Here is a 22,863-nt window from a genome sequence, read left to right on the forward strand (position 1 = left end):
TCCCTCCCAAACACAGAACAGACATCACTAATGGAAAATGGCATTCTTTGCTTCTGAGACCACCAGTCAGACATCCAAGGAGAAACATAATCATTCTGCCTGCCCCAAGATGTCAACCAGCTTGTCCATATGGGAAGTCACCTTTCTTGGAGAAGAAGGGAGATCCTGTTACTTCTTGGATATGATTGATGGAACAAAACTGAATGCTTCTAAGCTTAACAACCAATGTTGTTGTTGTTTAGTTGCCAAGCTGTGTCCGACTCTTCACGACCCCATGAACTGCAGCATGCCAGGCTTCCCTGTCCATCACCATCTCCCAGAGTTTGCCCAAGTTCATGTCTAATGAATTGGTAATGCCATTTAACCATCTCATCCCCTGTCACCGTCTTCTCCTTCTTCCTTCAATCTTTCCCAGCATCAGGGTCTTTTTCCAGTGAGTTAGCTGTGCACTCAGGTGGCCAAACTATTGGAGCTTCAACTTCAGCATCAGTCCTTCCAAAGGGTATTCAGGGTTGATTTCCTTTAAGATTGACTGGTTTGATCTCGCTTTCAAAGGGACTCTCAAGAGTCTTCTTCAGCACCATAGTCAGAAAGCATCAATTCTTCAGCACTCTGCCTTCTTTATTGTCCAGCTCTCATGTTCATACCAGCATGTTAAATTGATTTTCATTGTATTCTCAGAGGCTTAACTAAGTCCCCATGGTTGAGTGTAGTGAGTGATAAGTACTCATGCCTTCTGGGAAAAAAATATGCTAGACATTAGACTTGTCCATGGATAATTGCTGAGAGTCAGCAAAAATTGTGCCTCCTGTCTATTGCTTATCTCCAGCCTACGTAAGAGGAAGACCAGAAATTGGAGAAGATGGGATTAACAGAGAGGGTGTCTTAGAACACTTTGAATTTTTCCTGACCACTGCTACCACTTCTAGGCAAATAAGAGAAATATAGAATGAATATCTGGAGGTATTAAGGGTGCATGCCCTTGCCTAGAAGATTCTGCAGGCAGGAGGCTGACTGGAACTGTCTGTGATGGTGGAGCCAGGAGGGAGGGGAGCAATGGGAGCAACAATCCTGTGTCATTTGTGGGACAGGATGAATGTGTTTCCTATGGGCTGGGTAGGCACAGTGGAGGGAGGGTAGTCAGGATTTAGCCACTGTGAGAGTGCTCCCACCCCAGAGGCCTGCCTGCCTACTACTCCTTCTATCCAAGTGTTCGTTCAAAGCTTATATCCCCAGAAATGCCTTCTTTGACCACTTAGACTAATATAGCGCCCCCTCTAGTCACCCTTTATTACACTTCCTGTTTTATTTCCTTGGTAGCACTCTGATACCTGTCCAAAGCTTTTTTTTGGCAGGGGAGGAGTTAATAAGGATGGAGAAGTTTTGGAGAAGGAATCTCAAAGAGACCATTCTTTAAAGCCATAAAAATATTCCATGAGAGCAGAGACCATATTCATTTTATTCACCATTATTCCCAGTGCTCAGAAGAACCTAGCACAAAGTAGCTACTCAATAAAAATATATAAACTAGTAAATCTCTGCCAGCCAGGAGCGCTGAGAGATCAATAGACGTCAGTTGGTTCTAAAAATGCAATTTCTCAATGTCTGAGTTGAGAAGAGTTTAGTGGGAGAAGCGGATGGGAACTCTAGACTGGGATAAAGTTTGTATCCTCTCTGGGTTTCTATTTTTCCTGTTTCACTGCCTGGATAACTGAGAAGCAACTCTTTAGTGAAGTTCTTTCTATCCTGGGCTCTCCTAATCTGCAAAGTCTGCAGCACCTGGAAACCCACATGGACTCTCTTTCAGTTTTACTTGATTTGCTTTGCAGGGATGAGCTCTCCTCAGCCTGGCTATGCCTCTAGGCTTCAGGGAAAGTTGAGCACCTGCCCAGGTGTTTGGAGACAACCTATAAACATGGAAACATACAAAGGCTGTGGATTTGCTAGTATTGCTTGTGGCTTTCTACACGTGATGTGAAATTTAAATCATTTACCTTAAGCAAGTGTGTTTCCTCAGTGATAAGGACCCCAAATAAAATTATTTATGAGGAGAACATGGCGAAAACCAGGGTATTTTAAAAAGTCATTCATTTTCTATACATCTGCTTAGAATCACTAAAGAAATATCCAACAACTCCAGTCATACAGTGATGAAAGGAATCATAGCCTGTCCTTTCTGTAAGAAATGCTTTGAAAGATAGAAATAAAAATCTCTTACCTTTGAATAGCACTTTGTAGTTTACAAGCATTTCTACCTGTGTCGTAGAATATGATTGAAAAGAAGGTAAACCATCTGATAAACTTTAAATCCTTCATAAAGCTGAAGAATCTTCTGGGTGTTCAGTAAATAAACGAATACCTGTTTGAGTGTAATGTTGAGACAGAACCATCATTGCATCTTCCCTCTAGAGTTAAGATTATACCTCAGATTGACCTTGAGTGACAGATCACATTTTGAAAAATCAGAGAAGGCTGTTTTGAGAGCTACAAAGTACAGAAAATTCCAGTCAGGTCCATATCGAAGATTTTCTGGGCCCAGAGTGAGAGTACTTATAAATGGAAGTTCACTTACTTATGTGTGAATATTTAAAATGTGTAAACCAAGCCAGGAAACTGCTAAATAAAATATATTCCATTCTTCTACCTTGATAAGTAGACGTTCATAATGCTCTGGAAGGCCAGTTTGAATTGAGAATTCTTGAACACCTCAGAAGAGTTTCCCTGTGGAACATGATGGGGTGAGGAGAGTCTGACCTGGGTACCCTCATTCTCTTCCACTTTCATCTGCATCCTGCACCACACATGCACATCCTTCCTTGAGTGCAGGTGAGTGCACACGCAGCCCCACACTGAGCAACATCCACACCCTCTCAGGAAAGTGGACCCTAAGCAAGAGGTCTGCATGGTCCCAAAATTGAATGTAGGGCCATTTAGATAGGAAAGAGGTGGGTGCGGGAGCCAGTTCCCTTGGGTCCTGGGAGGCCTCACTCCATGGGGTAACGTGGGGTCAGAGGAGGGAGCAGACAGGCATCTCTGAAGTGCAGGGGCTTGCACAGACCCCTCTTGGCCAGGTCTACAGGAGGCACTAAATCCAGTGATAGTTGGAATTAGACTGAGTGTTTTTTGCTCTTCAACTTGTATCTAGTTACACTTTAAACATTTATAAATGTTGCACTAATCAAGGGCCTATTTAAAATGAAGCTCAACTTCATTTTGATTTTTAAAAATTATTTGAGGCTACTTGGGATAAAGCATCTAATACTTAGAACAAATGGATCTAAATTAGAAGTAGAAAGTAGGAAGATAAAGCATGCTGGCACTAGTTTATATAGATGAACCAAAAGAGCAATAACCACAATAATAATGCCTTTACTAGTATAATTCTTTGGTTCCAAAGCTCTTTCATTTATACATATGTATTCACATATACAAAACACTGGATTCTTATAAGAATAAACATCAGTACTTTGAAAGATGTATATTCCAGGCAAATAAAAAGGAAACCCTGCTTGTCACTTTGAGGAGTACATTTATAGTTGATTGGCCTGAGGGGGCAGTGTAGGAGGAAAAAACCAAGATGCCAAATAGACTTCAATGTGGGGCCAACTCTAATCTATCCATAGTGGCTGCCTAAAGAGCTTGATTCAAAAAATCTCAGGCCATGCCCACCATTGGTGGCTGGTACTGAATTAGGTCAAGGGAGGGACTGGAATGGCATATGTGCCATGAATGTGCCACCTCTTGGCTTGAAGAATGCATTGGACAGATGATAAGGGTAAGTAGGATTCTTGAGGTCATTCTTAATCTTTTGAAGTTGTCAGTAAGGAGGAAAATCAATTCAAATTCTTAACAAGAATTCTGGCATTCTTGAATATTTCTATCTTCCTCAAACAAAATGATCCATTCTAGGTTTCTTTGAGAAAGATACTGCTTTTAATGTGTTTTCCTGATATGGAAAAAGATTGGCTAGACACCTGCTAAGGTGTTAATTGGTGATAACTGCATTAATAGGAGACTTGGGTTCTCTTCTCGTCTCTGTCACTAACTAGCTGTGTGACCTTGAGCAAATCCCTTAAACCCTCTGGACCTCTATTTCCTTATCTTCAAAACAGGGATACTATCTCAGTGATCTCTCAGAATTTTGTGAGCCTTAAAGGAGATGGTAGCAAAGCAAGCACTTGAATTAAAAAATAAAAATTGTATAGAGGTAAACCATTTATGATTCCACTGAAAAATGAGCAAATTGGACAAGGGTACCTTTTCCCAAAATGTGTTGTCTGGAACATTAGTTCCATGGAATGTCAGTTGGTGTTACACTAAAGCCTCAAACAAGTTTTCTCTGCCCAAGTAAATTTAAAACTCTGGGCTGAGCAAACTTAAATAGGCATTGTTGCCATAGAAATTATTACTATTTAATGTGCAGTGTGAATCTTTAACAGTGAGAAATAGTATAGAGTGGTTCATATACTTATTTGAATGTAGCACTCTTAAAATTTAGTCCCTTAGGACACAGTCTTTGGAAATCATTGAACAAGCTTCTCTATAAGTTTATTTCAAACTTGAATGTCCTCTGATTCATTCATTGATGAGTTTTGTTTTAAAGAATAAAGACTTTTTTTGAAGTATTTCAGTTCAGTTCAGTCGCTCAGTCGTGTCCAACTCTTTGCAGCCCCATAGACTACAGCATGCCAGGCTTCCCTATCCATCACCAACTGCCAGTGCTTGCTCAAACTTATATCCATCAAGTCGATGATGACATCCAACCATCTCATTCTCTCTCATCCCCTTCTCCTCCTGCCTTCAATCTTTCCCAGCATCAGGATCTTTTCCAAGGAGTCAGTTCTTCACATCAGGTGGCCAGAGTAATGGAGCTTCAGCTTCAGCATCAGCCTTTCCAATGAATATTCAGGACTGATTTCCTTTAGGATGGACTGGTAGAATCTCCTTGCAGTCCAAGGGACTCTCAAGAGTCTTCTCCAACACCTCAGTTCAAAAGCATCAATTCTTTGGCACTCAGCCTTGCTTCTGGTCCAACTCTCACATCCATACATGACTACTGGAAAAACCATAGCCTTGACTAGATGGGATTTTGTTGGCAAAGTAATGTCTCTGCTTTTTAATATGCTGTCTAGGTTGGTCATAACTTTTCTTCCAAGGAGCAGGCATCTTTTAATTTCATGGCTGCAGTCACCATCTGCAGTGATTTTGGAGCCCAAGAAAATAAAGTCTGTCACTGTTTCCATTGTTTCCCCATCTATTTGCCATGAAGTGATGGGACCAGATGTCATGATCTTAGTTTTCTGAATGTTGAGTTTTAAGCCAGCTTTTTCGCTTTCCTCTTGCACTTTCATCAAGAGGCTCTTCCGTTCCTCTTCACTTTCTGCCATAAGGGTGGTGTCATCTGCATGTCTGAGATAATTGATATTTCTCCCGGCAATCTTGATTCCAGCTTGTGCTTCATTCTAGTCTGGCACTTTCACGTGATGTACTCTGCATATTAAGTTAAATAAGCAGGGTGGCAGTATACAGCCTTGATGTACTCCTTTCCCAATTTGGAACCAGTCCGTTGTTCCATGTCCGGTTCTAACTGTTGCTTCTTGACCTGCATACAGATTTCTCGGGAGACAGGTCAGGTGGTCTGGTATTCCCATCTCTTGAAGAATTTTCCACAGTTTGTTGTGATCCACATAGTCAAAGGCTTTGGCATAGTCGATAAAGCAGAAGTAGATGTTTTTTCTGGAACTCTCTTGCGTTTCCTATGATCCAACAAATGTTGGCAATTTGATCTCTGGTTCCTCTGCCTTTTCTAAATCCAGGTTGAACATCTGGAAGTTCTTTGTTCATATACTGTTGAAGCCTCGCATGGATAATTTTGAGCATTTCTTTGCTATCATGTGAGATGAAAACAATTTGTGGTAGTTTGGACGTTCATTGGATTGTCTTTCTTTTCCAGTCCTGTGGCCACTACTGAGTTTTCCAAATTTGCTGGCATATTGAGTGCAGCACTTTCACAGCATCATCTTTTAGGATTTGAGATAGCTCAACTGGAATTCCATCACCTCCACTAGCTTTGTTCGTAGTGATGCTTCCTAAGGCCTACTTGACTTCACATTCCAGAATGTCTGGCTCTGTGTGGTTACCATTGTGGTTATCTGGGTCATTAAGATCTTTTTTGTATAGTTCTTCTGTGTATCCTTGCCACCTCTTCTTAGTATCTTCTGCTTCTATTAGGTTCAGACCATTTCTGTCCTTTATTGTGCCAATCTTTGAAGTGTTTATTTTTATTTATTTTTTATTTTTGGCTGCACCAGCCGTCAGGCAGGATTTTAGTTCTTTGACCAGTGACTTAACCCATTCTCCCTGCATGGGAAGGCTAAGTCTCAACCTCCGGCCTAACAAGGAAGCCCTTAAACAAAGATTTATAGAGCCCTCATTATGGGCAGACACTATTTAGTGTACAAAATAAAGGCAAGAAAATTCCTGCTTTTCTGGAGCTTATGTCTTAATGTCTTGATGTCACTCTTTCAAAGGATGCTTATGCTTAAAAAAGAGACTTCTACCTCTTAACTCAAAGAAATAAAATATTCAAGTAGAATTGTTAAAAACAGAGTAGGGAAGGACAGTTTGTGGGCAAGTAGGAAACACTGCTCCCAATTATGACTTCTGTAGCTCAGCCTCTGAGCTAAGCTTAAACCATGAGCTTTGATCTGAAGAAGCAAGTAGCTACTGCCTCCTGGCTTCCTTGACAGCTCAGACCATAAAGAATCTGCCTGCCACGCAGAAGACTTAAGTTTGATTCCAAATCAGGAAGATCCCCTGGAGAAGGGAATAGCTACCCACTCCAGTATTCTTGCCTAGAAAATCCCATGGACAGAGGAGCCTGGTGGGCTATAGTCCATGGAGTCACAAAGAGTTGGACGTGACTGAGTGACTAACACTTTCCCTTTCACTGCTTCCTGAGGGCACATGATCTCATTCATCCATTTATTCACTCATTCACTTACCAAATCCTTCTGAGCATGATGTATGTCATACACAGAAGTGCATAAGACATGATCTGTACCCTCAGAACCAATTTCCAGGTGGGCAGGCGGATAAAGATGTGAGCAATTGCAACTCATTGTGCAACTCATTCTATTTACCATAGTGGGACATAAAGGATGATGTGGGAGCACTTGAGCAGGGCACCCATCCTTACACTTCAGAGAAGTCATCTCAATGGATGTAACATTTAATCTGAATTATTCAGAGGTAATAATTTATTTACCAAACTGACTTAGGGTGAGTGGGGGAAAATGGTGGGTAGGAAAAGTCTTTAGATAGTAGAAACAGCATGTGGAAAGACCCAGTGGCACTCCCATTGAACTTATACAACCAGAGTGGAATGAGCTTTCTATCTAGGGTTCTATGCATGATATTCTCTGAAAGAGCATTTTGTTGTTGAAATAAAACTTGAAAATCATTGGAGTTATCTAAAAGGAAATTCTTGTAGCCCCTACCATCATTATAACTCCTAAATTCTCCCCCTTCTACCAGTCTCCTTCCCCAAAGTGTTTTTGTTTTCATGGGGATTATGGCAGATTTAGAATATCAACTCTTAAATCCAAAGGAACACATTGCTACTGGCACATGTATTCATTAGAACTATTTTGGTGAGAAATGACAGAAAACAAAACTCAAGATGACTTTATCAAAACAGGGAGGATTTTTCTTACATAGAAAAATCCAGAGAAAGTTTGATCTGGCAGCTCTAGACCCAATCTCTTTTCATCTCCTACATCCTCTGTCCTCCAGGAACTCTTCATTTTTAGGCTGAGTATGGAGGCAAAATGGCTGCCAGCATCTCTACATCGATATCTTCCTTATCTAAGTCTAGTGGAAAGAGGGTTGTTTTCCGAAAACTACCATAGTGGTCTCTGTGTCACTCTGATTGTACCATCTTATATCATGCGCCCATCCCTGAACCAATCACTGTGGTTCCTGGGGGTAAAATTGCAATGATTGGACAGGCCTGGAGTGCATGATCCAATCTGTAAGTAGGAAATAGAGATGGAACAGAATCATGTGACTGAAAATGGTTTCCTAAAGAAATTTAGGAGGCTATTAGCAGAGGAATATATATATGTGTGGGAGAGATTATGTATGAGAGAGAGAGAAAGAAAGAAAGAAAAAGAGAAGAGAGGGAGAGGAGAGGGACAGAGAGAGAAATATCAAGGAAGGAAGGAAGAAAAGGAGGGAGGAAAAAAGAAAGAAAAGGAAAGAAGAAGAAAAAATGAAGGAAGGAATAGAAAGAAATTTCAAGGAGGAAAGTAAGAAAGAAGGACAGAAGAAAGAAAAGAAATCTTTTATTTTAACAATAACATCTTTAACAAATGTGAAGGGCTTCCCTGGTGGCTCAATGGTAAAGAATCCTCCTGCCAATGCAGGATACAGGGCTTTGATCCCTGGGTCGGGAAGATCACCTGGACAAGGAAATGGCAACCTATCCAGTACTCTTGCCTGGGAAATCCCATGGACAGAGGAGTCTGGTGGGCCCCAGTCTATGGGGTCATAAAAGTGTTGGACACAACTTAGTGACTTAATAATAACAACAGATGCGAAAAATAAATCTATGCTGTGAAACATTTTTGATTGTTCAAAATAGAGGGGTACAAAGGAAGAAAGAGGAAGGGCTGTGCGTGTTAACGTTTGATTTGAATATTCCCCCGAGTCTGTCCTTCATCAGTTACATACCCATCAAATTTCTAGGTAGGAGAAAAATTTCGAGGTCATCACTTCCACATGATCATCAAATGCCGGAATCTCCTACAGCTAAATGTCAAGCTGGAATCAAGACTGCTGGGGGAAATATCAATAACCTCAGGTATGCAGATGACACCACCCTAATGGCAGAAAGCAAAGAGGAACTAAAGAGCCTCTTGATGAAGGTGAAAAAGGAGAGTGAAAAAGCTGGCTTAAAACTCAACGTTTGAAAAACTAAGATCGTGGCATTCAGTCCCATCACTTCATGGCAAATAAGTGGGGAAACAAAACAGTGACAGACTTCATTTTCTTGGGCTCCAAAATCACTGCAGCTGGTAACTACAGCCATGAAATTAGAGATGCTTGTTCCTTGGAAGAAAAGCTATGACAAACCTAGACAGCATATTCAAAAGCGGAGACATCACTTTGCTGACAAAGGTCAGTATAGTCAAAGCTATGGTTTTTCCAGTAGTCATGTGTGGATGTGAGAGTTGGATCAGAAGCAAGGCTGAGTGCCAAAAAATTGATGCTTTTGAACTGTGGTGTTGGAAAAGACCCTTGAGAGTCCCTTGGACAACAGGGAGATCTAACCAGTCAACCCTAAAGGGAATCAATGTTGAATATTCACTGGAAGGACTGATGCTGAAGCTGAAGCTGAATCTCCAATAGTTTGACTACTTTTACTCATTGGAAAAGACCCTGATTCTGGGAAAGATTGAAGGCAGGAGGAGAAGGGTGACAGAGGATGAGATGGTTGGATGGCATCATGGGCTCAATGGATTTGAGTTTGAGCAAAGTCCTGGCGATAGTAAAGGACAGGGAAGTCTGGAGTGCTGCAGCGTATGGGGATGGAAAGAGTTGGACATGACTGAGCAACTGAACAACAAAAACAAATAGCCAGCATGAAACCAATGCCCTTGAATACCTCCAAACAACAGGAAACTCATTCTTCTTGTTGCTAATCATTTCACATTGACTATCTCCCATTATTAGCTTAGGATAAAAAACAAAATTCAACTGCATAAATTTTAAAACTCTTCTTAGCTTTATTTGATGATTCATAAAGTGAGCAGCATCCCATAGAACAAATAGAAAGGAGCTGTGAAGAACTGTATAAAATGAAAAGACCTTTATAGGCAGAAGGGGACAAGACAAGAAAGTTACTAGCAAAGAGTGGATTGCTTGTGGCAAGATCACCTTCCTTTAAGGGACAGCATAGGTCTATCAGGCAGATTAACTCATTGGTGCTCCAAGTTGACTGGTTTAAGATTCCACTCCTGGAAGAGGTTGAAACTGTAATTAATTTCAGTATTGTGTCTCAGTTTGGTGACTTGGGCTTAGCACAAGTGACTCCATTTTGGGCCTGCTGTCTTTCTCTCTCTCTCTTTTTTAATATGTAACTGAAAAGTTGAATTTATTATTTTTATTTATTTTTTATTTACAAAAGTTGAATTTATATATAACTTTGCAGAAGTACCCATAACCCACATTCAGCTGGGCCCCCAACTCTTTTCAGTCACTCAGTTGAGTCTGACTCTTTGTGACCGCATGGACTGCATCACACCAGACCTCCCTGTCCATTACCAACTCCCAGAGTTTACTCAAACCTATGTCCATTGAGTTGGTGGTGCCATCCAACCATCTCATTCTCAGTCGTCCCCTTCTCCTCCCGCCTTCAATCTTTCCTACCATCAGGGTCTTTTCAAGTGAGTCAGTTCTTTGCATCAGGTGGCCAAAGTATTGGAATTTCAGCTTCAGCATCAGTCCTTCCAATGAATATTCAGGACTGATTACCTTTAGGATTGACTGGTTGGATCTCCTTGCAGTCCAAGGGACTCTCAAGAGTCTTCTCCAACACCACAGTTCAAAAGCATCAATTCTTTGGCACTCAGCTTTCTTTACAGTCTAGTTCTCACATCCATATATGACTACTTGAAAAACCACAGCTTTGACTAGATGGACCTTTGTCAGCAAAGTAATGTCTCTGCTTTTTAATATACTGTCTAGGTTTGTCATAACTTTTCTTCTAAGGAGCAAGAGTCTTTTAATTTCATGGCAGTAATCACCATCTGAAGTGATTTTGGAGCCCCAAAAATAAACTCTGTCACTGTTTCCATTGTTTCCCCACCTATTTGCCATGAAGTGATGGGGCCAGATGCCATGATCTTAGTTTTCTGAATGTTGAGTTTTAAGCCAGCTTTTTCACTCTCTCTTTCACTTTCATCAAGAGGCTCTTTAGTTCTTTACTTTCTGCCACAAGGGTGGTGTCATCTGCATATCTGAGGTTATTGATATTTCTCCCAACAATCTTGATTCTGGCTTGTGCTTCATCCAGTCCAGCATTTCTCATGATGTACTCTGCATATAAGTTAAATAAACAGGGTGACAGTATACAGCCTTGATGTACTCCTTTCCCAATTTGGAACTAGTCTGTTGTTTCATGTTCCTTTCTGACTGTTGCTTCTTGATCTGCATACAGATTTCTCAAGAGGAAGGTCAGGTGGTCTGGGATTCCCATCTCTTTCAGAATTTCCCACAGTTTGTTGTGATCCACACAGTCAAAGGCTTTGGCGTAGTCAATAAAGCAGAAGTAGATGTTTTTCTGGAACTCTTGCTTTTTCTATGATCCAAAGGATGTTGACAATTTGATCTCTGGTTCCTCTGCCTTTTCTAAATCTAGTTTGAACATCTGGAAGTTCACTGTTCATGTACTGTTGAAACCTGGCCTGGAGGATTTTGAGCATTATTTTGCTACCATTTGAGATGAGTGCAATTGTGCAGTAGTTTGAGCATTCTTTGGCATTGCCTTTCTTTGGGATTGGAATGAAAACTGACCTTTTCCAGTCCTGTGGCCACTGCTGAGTTTTCCAAATTTGCTGGCATATTGAGTTTAGCACTTTCACAGCATCGTGTTTTAGGATTTGAAATAGCTCAACTGGAATTCCATCACCCCCACTAGCTTTGTTCATAGTGATGCTTCCTAAGGCCCACTTGACTTCACATTCCAGGATGTCTGGCTCTAGGTGAGTGATCACACCATCGTGATTACCTGGGTTATGAAGATCTTTTTTGTATAGTTCTTCTGTGTCTTCTTGCCACCTCTTCTTAATATCTTCTGCTTCTGTTAGGTCCATACCATTTCTGTCCTTTATTGAGCCCATCTTTGCATGAAATGTTCCCTTGGTATCTCTAATTTTCTTGAAGAGATCTCTAGTCTTTCCTATTCTGTTGTTTTCCTCTATTTGTTTGCATTGATCACTGAGGGAGACTTTCTTATCTCTCCTTGCTATTCTTTGGAACTCTGTGTTCAAATGGGTATCTCTTTCCTTTTCTCCTTTGCCTTTCACTTCTCTTCTTTTCATTGTTGTTTGTAAGGCCTCCTCAGACAACCATTTTGCCCTTTAGAATTTCTTGGCCCCCAACTACTCATGTACATTTCACCCAATGTTCAGTAAGGTGGGTTCAAGCCTTTTTATTTTTATTTTATTTATTTTTAAAAATTGTTTTAATTGAAGGATAATTGTTTTATAGAATTTCATGGCTTTTTGTCATACATGAACAAGAATCAGCCATAGGTACATCCATGACCCTCCCTACCGAACCTACTTCCCATCTCCCTCCCCATCCCACCCTTCAGCCTATCCCAGAACCCTTGTTTGAATTCCCTGAGTCATGCTGGGCCTGCTGTCTCTCTCTCTCTCTTTTTTTTTTTTAAACAATATTAGTCCTTTTGGTGATCTGAAACCTTCCTCTTATAACTCTTTGCTGTCTTCAGTTCTCTCTTGTTCTTAAAGAGAAATTCTTAGTTCAGCAGAGGTAAAGTGGTAGGCTGTTGGCAAATGAGAGTCCCTTGGACAGTAAAGAGACAAAACCAATCAGTCCTAAGGGAAATCAACCCTGAATACTCTGGAAGGACTGATGCTGAAGCTGAAGCTCCAATAGTTTGGCCACCTGATGCGAACAGCTGACTCATTGGAAAAGACCCTGATGCTGGAAAAGATTGAAGGCAAAAGGAGAAGAGGGCAGCAGAAGATGAGATGATTGGATGGCATCATCAATTCAATGAACATGGACTTGGGTGAACTCTGGGAGATGGTGAGGGACAGGGAGGACTGGAGTGCTGCAGTCCACGGGGTCTTAAGAGTCAACAACAGCAATGGGCAAACCTGATCGGAGATGAGATCATTGCTCGGCACACTATTTTGAGTACAGTTGATTATGGGTGCTCCAGGTGGGCAGGCAGGGTCTTTTCCCTGTGGTCTCCACAAATCCCTGTTATGCTCCCTGAGAACTTCAAATGTTTGTTTATACTTCCTGCCTGAACTTGGAAGGGATTTGATTTTGCAATTCCTGGTCTAATTCTTTCATGTGGTGCTTGATCAGGTGCTTTGAAGACTGTAGTGTAACAGATTTAAAAAATAAGGAAGGAAAAACAGAAAAGAAAAAGGATGGAACTTGAATTTACACTGCCCAGTGAATTCTTCTCATTCAAAGTGTCACCTTGGGAGTGATATATACTTTCTCTGATGATACTGCTTTTGCTCAAAAGGATTTTCAGACTCCTCTTGGAATTGTTTTCAGAGCCTGAAGTAAATTCTTTGAATACCTCTACCTATGGCAAATCCTCAGTCTTTGAGAACATTTCTGATTTTTGGAAGAAACCAGAGTCATTGAGAGCTAAGTGTTCATAAACAGCTTGGCAAGCATGGCTGCCTGCCTCATCCTTTCTTCTGTGTCTTGAGCAAAGTTGCAGTTATGCAATCATGAGGCTGACATGGTCCTTGTAGGCTCATTTAAAATTTTTTGTTTTATTTTTTACTTATTTATTTTAATTTCGCTAATTGAGTAACCAACCCATTCACATAGTTCAAATTTCAAAGGGCACAATAGGATGAGTGTTAAAAAGTCAGTTTCGCTTCCTTGTCCCCTGGCCACCCAGTTTTCCTTCCAGGTTTTGTATGTATTCTTCCAGACAGTCCCTGTATATCACTTCAGTGCCTTGAAGAAGGCCCAGAGAGGCATCTATAAATAATTGAAGCATTGCTTGAATGCCTTTTAGGTTCACTTCACTGAATTGTGTGTACATTCTGATATGTCTATGCCAAACATAGGTCTCATGACTTTTAGTTATCTTACCTTAGGTATAAACTGCTGCCTTCCTTAGGGATAAATTGGGACCCTGAGAAGTCTCTGTAATGGGAGGTGGTCTCCTGGTTTAGCCACCTGAGCTATGTGAGAGACCTGGTAAATGACTTTCTCTCTTTTAAATAAAGAGATGTCTCTGTGGTTTCCTCATCTGTAAAACGGAAGCAGTCCCCTCATAGGTTATTGTGAGGATTAAGTGAAATAATGTATGAAAATGATCCAAGGAGGGTGTGGTGGTAGATTTTATGTGGTAAATTTGGCCAGGCTATGGTGTCCAGTTTTTTGGTCAAACACTAGTCTAAATGTTGTTGCTGTGAAGGTATTTTGTAGATGTGATTATTTACCATCAGTTGACTTCAAGGAAAGCAGTCGTGTCTGACTCTTTGTGACCCCATGGACTGTAGCCTGCCAGGCTCCACTGACCATGGAATTTGCTAGGCCAGAATACTGGAGTGGGGAGTTCTTCCCTTCTCCAGGGCATCTTCCCAATCCAGGGATCGAACCCAGGTCTCCCACATTGCAGGCAGATTCTTCACCATTCTTTACCATCTTACCATTGCACCAGGGGACCCCAAGGAAAGCAGACTACCCTCCATAATGTGGGTGAGCCTCATCCATTTAGCTGAAGATTTTCAGAGAAGGAATTCTTTTTTTAAAAAAGTATTTTTAAATTGGAGTACAATTTACAATGTTGTGTTAATTTTTGCTGTAAAACAACATGAATCAATAATATGTATATATATATCCCTTCCCTCTTGAGCCTCCCTCCCATCCCCACCCCCCACATCCCACCCTTCTAGGTCATCACAGAGCACCAAGCTGAGCTCTGTGTGCTATATACAACAGCTTCCCAGTACCTATCTATTTTATACAGAGTTAGTGTATAAAATAGTGTATATATGTCACTGTGGTAGTGTATATATGTCAATGCTACTCTCAGTTCATCCCACTCTCTCTTTCCCTCCACTGTGTCCACAAGTCCATTCTCTACATCTGCATCTCTATTCCTGCCTTGCAAATAGGTTCATCAGTACCATTTTTCTAGATTCCATACATATGCATTAATATATGATATTTGTTTTTCTGACTTATTTCACTCTGTATGACAGATTCTATGTTCATCCACAGCACTACAAATGACCCAGTTTTGTTTCTTTTTATGACTGAGTAATATTCCATTTTGTATATGTACCACATCTTCAGAGAAGAAGGAATTCTGCCTCAAGACTGTAACACAGAAATCCTTCCTGTTTCCATCCAGATACCTTGCCTTATGGATCTCAAAGTCAAGACTGTAACATCAGCCCTTACCTAAATTTCCAGCCTACTGGCTTGCCCTAGACATTTTGGATCTACCAGCCTCCACAATCATGGGAACTAATTCCTTGAGAACCCTGACTGATGCAGAGGGAGAAAACTCTGGATTTTGAGTGTCTGTGTGTGTCTTGGGGAAGGGTTATTTAAAAAACAAAACAAAACAGGTTTTAGTCCTGGCTTTTCCACTGGCCAACTGAGCCACCCTGAGCAAAATTTGGTACTATTAAGCTTCTTCAAGCCTCTGCTTAAAGCCTCTCAAGGTTGCTAGAAGAAAGATACTATGAAAATGATTTGTGAAGCATCATACACACACAGGTGGTTATTATCTGGTTATGTTTTCCTTTGAATGCACATGTGTCTTTAGGGTCACTCTTCAGTGGCCCCCAGGCCTATACCTCTCTCTGAACCTTTCACGGGCATTGATGCTTGTCTGTATCTCTGGCTGTTGGGCCTGTACCTGGGAATGAAATCCAGTCCTGCAGCGAGTATTTGTCAAGGGGGCTGAAGAGTCCTACCCCTGGCTTCAGTGGGCTCTGTACTCACAGGCATGGGGAAGTGGAGGAGGAGAGAGATGGGAGCAGGGAAGGGGGAGGGAGCATGAGAGAGAAAGGGGGTCATGTGCCAGGATGGGTTTCCAGGGGTGTGGGGCTGATTTGCTGGGGTACCTGGTTCTGTGCTACCGATTGCAGGCTGATTGCAACAGATTAGCCGGGACTTAAAAGGGGCCTTGTCAGAGCACATGAATATAGCACTGAGTGTTCTATTTCTCTCATCCTGGGACTAGAGCCAGTCAAACAGGAGAGGGTCAGGGGGAGAGGCACTCTGAATAATCTGCTTCCTTTACCATCACAGTGCTTCAAAACACCACTTGGTTCCATTTCCACTTGTTTTTTCCTCTGCCAGGGATTCAAGGGCTGGCACTTGAGAGGGATGAAACTTTCTGTAGTGTCTGAGACTCTTCCATGTTCTCACCCACCCCATCCTGATGTTGTTTATCTCATCACTCAGCCCTGTCTTTTATTCCATTCATCACAAGCTGAAATTACTTGATAAATAATTATTTACAAAAACCCCTGGTCTCTCCACTAGCATGTGACATGAGATCAATAACCTTTTCTGACCTGTTCATTCCTATAGTTCCAGTTGCTGGTGGGGTTGTACATGGTAATGCTCAAAACTGTTTGTTAAGGAATGGGATGGAAATATACCATTTATCAAGGACCCTCTGTGTACCAGACAAGGAGCCCGGAGATGTACAGGCATTTCTCATCTTCTCTTAATGATAGTTCTCTCAAGGAAGTGTGACAGTCTTTATTTTACTGATAAGGCTCAGACTGGTTAAGTAACATGTTCCTGGTCACACAGTCAGAGCTGGGATTCTAATATGGGTTTAATAAAGTATAGGCTCTTAACCACTATACCAAGAATAAAATGTGCTTTATCTGCAATGCCAGCATTATTTGATTGGCAGTTGCTTCTAGGAGCCCTTAGCTAGAAGAATTTTGAAGCAGTTTCCTGACTTAGTGGGAGGAGTGCTGAGATCAATTAGTACTGTCTGCAGGGGACCAGATGGGATATCTAGTAGCACATATGTTGTCTATTTGCCATTCTTACAATAGATGATATCACCTCCATAAAGATGTACAACAGAGGCAAACAAATGGAGAGAGGGAGAACAGCTCGATTCTTTTTTAGCACTAGTTTTCATTCCTTGTTGAGTTTGTCTTGTATATTGGGAACACTGGGAACACAGCTACTTACAGGATTGTTTGGAGGAGAGGATGCAATCGGAGGTGGGAACTAGCTTTGAAGAGTTTGGCAAGCAAAGATTGAGATACTGCTTCATGAACTAACACCAGGATTGGGGGGGGGGTTCTTCAGATCATGTAATATTTCTGTGGGACTCCAAGACTTCTGTGCAGATGTGCTGTTATTATTTCCCAAAGGCCCTTCAGGGAACAAAGGAGCAGGTAGTGTGGCGAGGCAGGTGACAGTCAGGCTGTTGAGCTGGATTTGGGGATGGTGCCTGGTTGTAGGTAAGCCTTTGCAACCCACTTGTAATGAGATATTCATCATGTATTTATTCTGCCTAACAGAAACCTAGGAGGGGGTACAGTATATTGGTTAAGATTGGGGTTTCTAGATTTTAGGTCCCAATTTTACCACTTACTGTGTAACCCTGGATAAATCATATAACCTCTTTGAGCCTTGGTGGCTTACTTAAAATAGCATCTATTTTAGGCGCCTGCTGTGAGAATGAGAAAAGTGTGCAAGGAAACCATTTGGCTCTGGTATACAGCAAGAACTCAATGCATATTTGTTAATGTCTGTGAAGAACCTATAAGCCTACGTGGAAACTGGAAAATCATTGCAATTATCTGAATCTATCTGTGTTGCCCCAAGCCAGGTAATTGTTGATTTTTCATTTCTGTTTGCTTTTTTTCCCCCCTGATTTACACCTGAGTATTTTGAATACCCAACCTCACTACTTTCAGGACTGGAAAAGGGAAAAAGCAGGGTTGTTCAGAGCTGTTCATCTTGAAATACACAGTCTGAGGTCCTTGTTGCTGCTATCTGGCCTCTCCCTAACTAATCAAGGGGAAAATCCATTCTCCCACTATGTGCTAAAACTGTGTTTTGAGAATATAAAGTTGGGCATTGCTCTGCTTGCCTACAGTGGAAACCCACTGGTCCAGGACAGCCCTCCTTCCCCTCTTCCATTAGAAATGGTTTAAACCATGTTTACCTATGGTAATGGCTGTCATTTATTGAACACTAAGTGTGCCGGAACTTTATGCTCTCAACAGTCCTCTAAGGCAGCCACTATTCCCATCCTTGTAGGTAGGATGACTGCAGCACATGTTTAAGTTACTTGTCCACAGCCAGTTAGTGCAGAGCTGGGATTCAAACCAGGCCAGTTGGGCCTCAGTGGCTGCCTGCTTACCACCGAACAACGCTGTCTCCTGGAAACTCTGGCTTGATAAAGATGTCTATTTGGCAAAGGGAGTAAAATGCCCAATGTGTAAGTCAGGGGCAGTGAGAGACCAGGGAGGAATGGGAGCCATGCTTCTTACTCCCTGCTGCACACCTGAATCACCTGGGAAGCATTCATGAAATAGAGGTGCCTGTTCGGACCCCCCAAAACTTTGGTGCTCTTGATCTTGGATGGAGGTGAAACTTCCCAGGTGGCTCTGATAGGGTTCCAGGTTTGAGGACCACTGGAGCAGCAGAAGGTCAGGAAGGGTTTAGCAAATTCCTCGTGGTTAGGAACCTTTCTACTCCCTCCTTGGAAGGGACTGATTCACATTGCAGGTGGTGTACCTTTATCTCAGTATCCCCATTTGCAGTGCGTGGGCAATGGAGCTTGACAACACTGCAGGGGGTTGGGTAGATAAACAGCCTGTAAAGTGCCATTTCAATGGAAAGTATTGGGCTGAAGTGTCCCTGGGGCTTTGAAGTGACCCTGTTTCAGTTTCAGTGGGATGGTGCTCCGGACCATATCCCTAGCAGTTTTGGATCATTGATAACCACTGGGAACCAGGGTTTGCGGTATCCACTTGCACAGCCTGGGTTAACCAGGTAACTCTGATTGCCCCGTCCTTTGGTTGAGGAACAGTGTGAATGGATGCATAATTTGAACCATTAACTTGCTCTCAATATGGAGAATGAGATTTGTGGCTCCCTCTCACAAAGAAAGTATGAAACAGTAAACACACTTCCAGTTATGGATGGGGCTAAACACACCATTAAACTGAATGCTAATGACTGTCTTCTGCTTCCCGGGAACATTTCACCGTGGCAACCAGCAGGTGCCCTTTTCTTGCCTTCTCTTTCATCTTCCCATAATTCTCTTCTGCCATGGCTTTTTGGATAATAACGGCATGTGCCTGAAAGAGTAGTTAAAAGACAGGTGTTTTTTTTTTTTTTTTAAAGCAAATTAGATTAGAGTAGGTTTCTAGCTTATCACCGGAGAAGGCAATGGCATCCCACTCCAGTACTCTTGCCTGGAGAATCCCATGGATGGAGGAACCTGGTGGGCTGCAGTCCATGGGGTCACTAAGAGTCGGACACGACTGAGCGACTTCACTTTCACTTTTCACTTTCATGCATTGGAGAAGGAAATGGCAACCCACTCCAGTGTTCTCAATCCCAGGGACGGCGGAGCCTGGTGGGCTGCTGTCTATGGGGTCGCACAGAGTCAGACACGACTGAAGCGACTTAGCAGCAGCAGCAGCTAGCTTATCACATTATTTACTTGTAGGATGTGGCAATCTCAGGTAATGAGAAACAGGCCAAGACAGGTGAACATCTTTAATTGATGTGAGTGTCTTTAATATATTGCCTATTAAGAGCATCAAGCCTGGTCTGACTTCTGAAGCTTGGTCACTAAATTGTGGAAGCAGCATAATTTAGGCTTAAGAACAAGAGCCAGGAGTTGGACACTTTTGGATAGAAATCCTTTGCTGTTGCCTAGAAGCTGGGGAAATTTCCCTCTCTGTGCCTACTTTCCTCCTATGTAAATCAGAGATAATAATAACCACTGTCTCATAGTGGAGTGGGCTGATTAATGAAAATGTGTATAAAACTCTTAGTAAATAGTGCCTGGCTTCCCTGGTGGCTTAGATGGTAAAGAATCTGTCTCCAATGCAGGAGACCTGAGTTTGATCCCTGGTTACAAAGATCCCCTAGAGAAGGAAATGGCAACCCACTCCAGTATTCTTGCCTGGTGAACTCCATGGACAGAGGACCCTGGTGGGCTACAGTCCATGGGGTCTCAAAGAGTCGGACATGACTAAGAGACTAACTCTTCACTTCGTAGTGCCTGGCACATAGTAGGTGCTCATACATGGTAGCCATCCATTCTGATGATGTTGGTGATAAGTAACATTGGTTGGGTGATTTGGGGCCATTAACTTGCTTGAGATTTAGATCCTTCATCTGTACAAGGCAAGCTAACCATAGTACCTGGGTCATTTGTTTAAAGCTCTAAATAAGAATTAAATGATGAAAAGCACTTGGCACAGGGCTTGGCACATACTAAGAGTTCAATAAGGACTTGCTGAATGAATGAAAAAAAATATGCTATACTGGCCGAAGAAGCTCAATCATCAGACCTGAAGCGTTTAATATTAGACATGGAGGGAGAAAAATACCAATAGCCCTGGACTTTTTTGTCTGTTACATTTTTTAGCAGTTTTAGACCTTCCTTTGCTTCCTCTCTCCTTGTTGTGCCTACTCCTCTCAGCCCTTATCAAGAGCATATGCTGTAAAAGAGAAAGCATGATGCTGACACACATAAATGAATTCCCAGTATCACAGTGGCCACTGAGCAAGGCCTCAGACCGAAGGGCCATAAATAACAGAGCTGCCTGAGCACAATCGCTCAGCTAGTGAAGCCAGCCATGGACTCTTGGTCCCCTGCCCCCGCCCCTCAGGTGTCTAGCCTATTTTCCTGCAGCCCCATCCCCTCCTCTCTCCGTCTAAAGCCCTTTCCCAGGTCTGTTCTCCAGGGCAGTGACTCACGCTCTGAATCTGCCTCCTCTCAGTCTTCTGCCAACTCTAGCTCCCCCATCGTTCTTCCTCCAGCTCTCCCTGGAAGAAAACAATCTGGTAAACCGGGACTGGCACAACTGCTTAGTCAACTACTCACGGGAGTAATTGAAATGTCTTTTAGATGGCATTTGATGGTTTTAATTTCTAGTTATAAAGGGGATTCATGTTTATTTTAGAAGATTTCAGGAAAAAAATTGGAAAAAGAAACCAAGCACATAGAAGAAAATAAAAATCCTGAGACCCAGACAACAGCCCAGACTGATTAAATCAGTATTATTATGGATGGGGTCCTATATCATCATTGATATATACTTTTTTTAATTTCAGAGATGATTCCAATGTGTAGGCAAGCCTAAACCATCAACTTTGAGATACTTGCCAATAGCACTTTGAAGTATTTCCTTTATTTTCCGTTTTTGTATTTGGATCATACTGTATATACTATTTGAAACCTGATTTTGTTTCTTTGGCCTAACAATATGTGATGAACATCTTCCCAAATCTCTAAATATTCTCCTAAGACATAGTCTTTTTTAAAGTGGCTATGTGGTTTAACATCTTACAGCTGCACCACAAATATTTAGCCCATTACCTGTTAATAGACATCTTTCTAAAATTTTGCTGTTTGAACTAATACTGAGATGTATTTCTACTCCTATCTCTGATCACTTACTTAGCTAACACATATAGTATGTAACCATATGCTGGATACTGCTCTAAAGCATTACATATATTTCATTTAATCCTTACAACTATCTTATCAGGTAGCTACTATTATCACCCCCATTTTAGAGATGAGGAAACTGAAGCTCCAAGAGGCTAAATCATGTGATTGAGTAGTGGTGGAGGCAATCTGACTCCTGAGTCCATGCTTGGGAATTAAAATCGCTGAATCAGAACACATTTGGGATCAACATGTATACACTACTATATTTAATTAGCAATAATCACACCTAGGATAAACCTCATTAGGTACGATACTGCCACTGCACAAAGCTACACTACTATATTTAAAATGGATAACCAACAAGGACTTACTGTATAGCACAGGGAACTCTTCTCAATGTTATACGGCAGCCTGGATGGGAGGGGAGTTTGGGGGAGAATGGATTCATGTATATGTATGGCTGAGTCCCTTTGCTGTCCACCTGAAACTATCACAACATTGCTAATCATCTATAATCCAGTATAAAATAAAAAATTTAAAAAATATGAACATTTTCAAGGCTTTTGAAACACACTTCCAAATGGCCTACCAGAAAAGTTTTATCCTTATTATCTGAGACAGAGCAGGGGTCTTTGAGTTTGAAAATCATTCTATAACCCAGTGAAATCTATCAGTTGAAAACCTCTCTTTATTGTAAGTCTTTTACGTGTTCAAAATCTTTTTAGTAGGATCTTATAAATATTATCTATCAGGTGTAAAGTGTGACTTTATCATTTGTAAGTGATGTGCCAAGCATAAGAGCTGGCATTGTTTTGTGGAGGCAGGGAGAGGGGACTGCCTAGAATTCTTCACTTTGTGGTCTGCTTAGGGGGCTGACATCTAAGGACAATCCTACATATTCATCCCTCTCCAATTCTCTTCTTTTTTTCTAACTCTCTTCTTTGGGTAAAATAGAGCAATATTTGTTTTTGGTAAAATGGAGCAATAGCTCCTAGAAGAGGTACTATAAGAGGAAAGATGACTTTATCAGGTAAAGAAAAATTTGTTGTGTTTGTGATGAAGGGATCTGAAGTCCCTTCCTCAAGGGAATCTGATTCAACCTCCTCTAGCTGCCCATGGGGATGAATGGAACTGGTTTTCTGGGAACTCAGGAAAGAGGGAAGAGGGGCCCTCCCAGCCTAGAGGACAAGGGAGCCCCAAAAGAGGAGGAGATAGGTGAGAAAGAAGAGACTTCTGGAAGCCCCCTGAGGGGCTCTGAGGGTACTGCTGTGTCTCAAATACAAAGTTCTGTGCACCACTCCTCTGGTTTCTCTCTGTATTTGTCAAGTTCAGTCATTAGCTTGGCTTTTACTATTTTTGTTTTGGAAAAGGATTGCAACTACATAAGATTTCCTCTCTTTCCCTCTTCGCTCCCCGCCCACACTTTGATAGTAGACACA

At 41.8% G+C, this 22,863-nt stretch overlaps 1 protein-coding gene and 1 pseudogene across 49 annotated transcripts in view; one reads left to right on the top strand and one right to left on the bottom strand.

The window, feature by feature from the left end:
* Positions 1-22,863, top strand: part of LOC145510137 (uncharacterized) — a 520,288-nt gene that overhangs the window by 89,328 nt on the left and 408,097 nt on the right. The gene's annotated exons all lie outside the window — the stretch shown is intronic.
* Positions 21,623-21,755, bottom strand: LOC145511876 (U4 spliceosomal RNA; annotated as a pseudogene).

This window comes from Giraffa tippelskirchi, chromosome 6, assembly GCF_054371585.1.
Source record: "Giraffa tippelskirchi isolate mGirTip1 chromosome 6, T2T-mGirTip1v1.2.pri, whole genome shotgun sequence".
In the NCBI taxonomy this organism is placed as follows: Eukaryota; Metazoa; Chordata; class Mammalia; order Artiodactyla; family Giraffidae; genus Giraffa; species Giraffa tippelskirchi.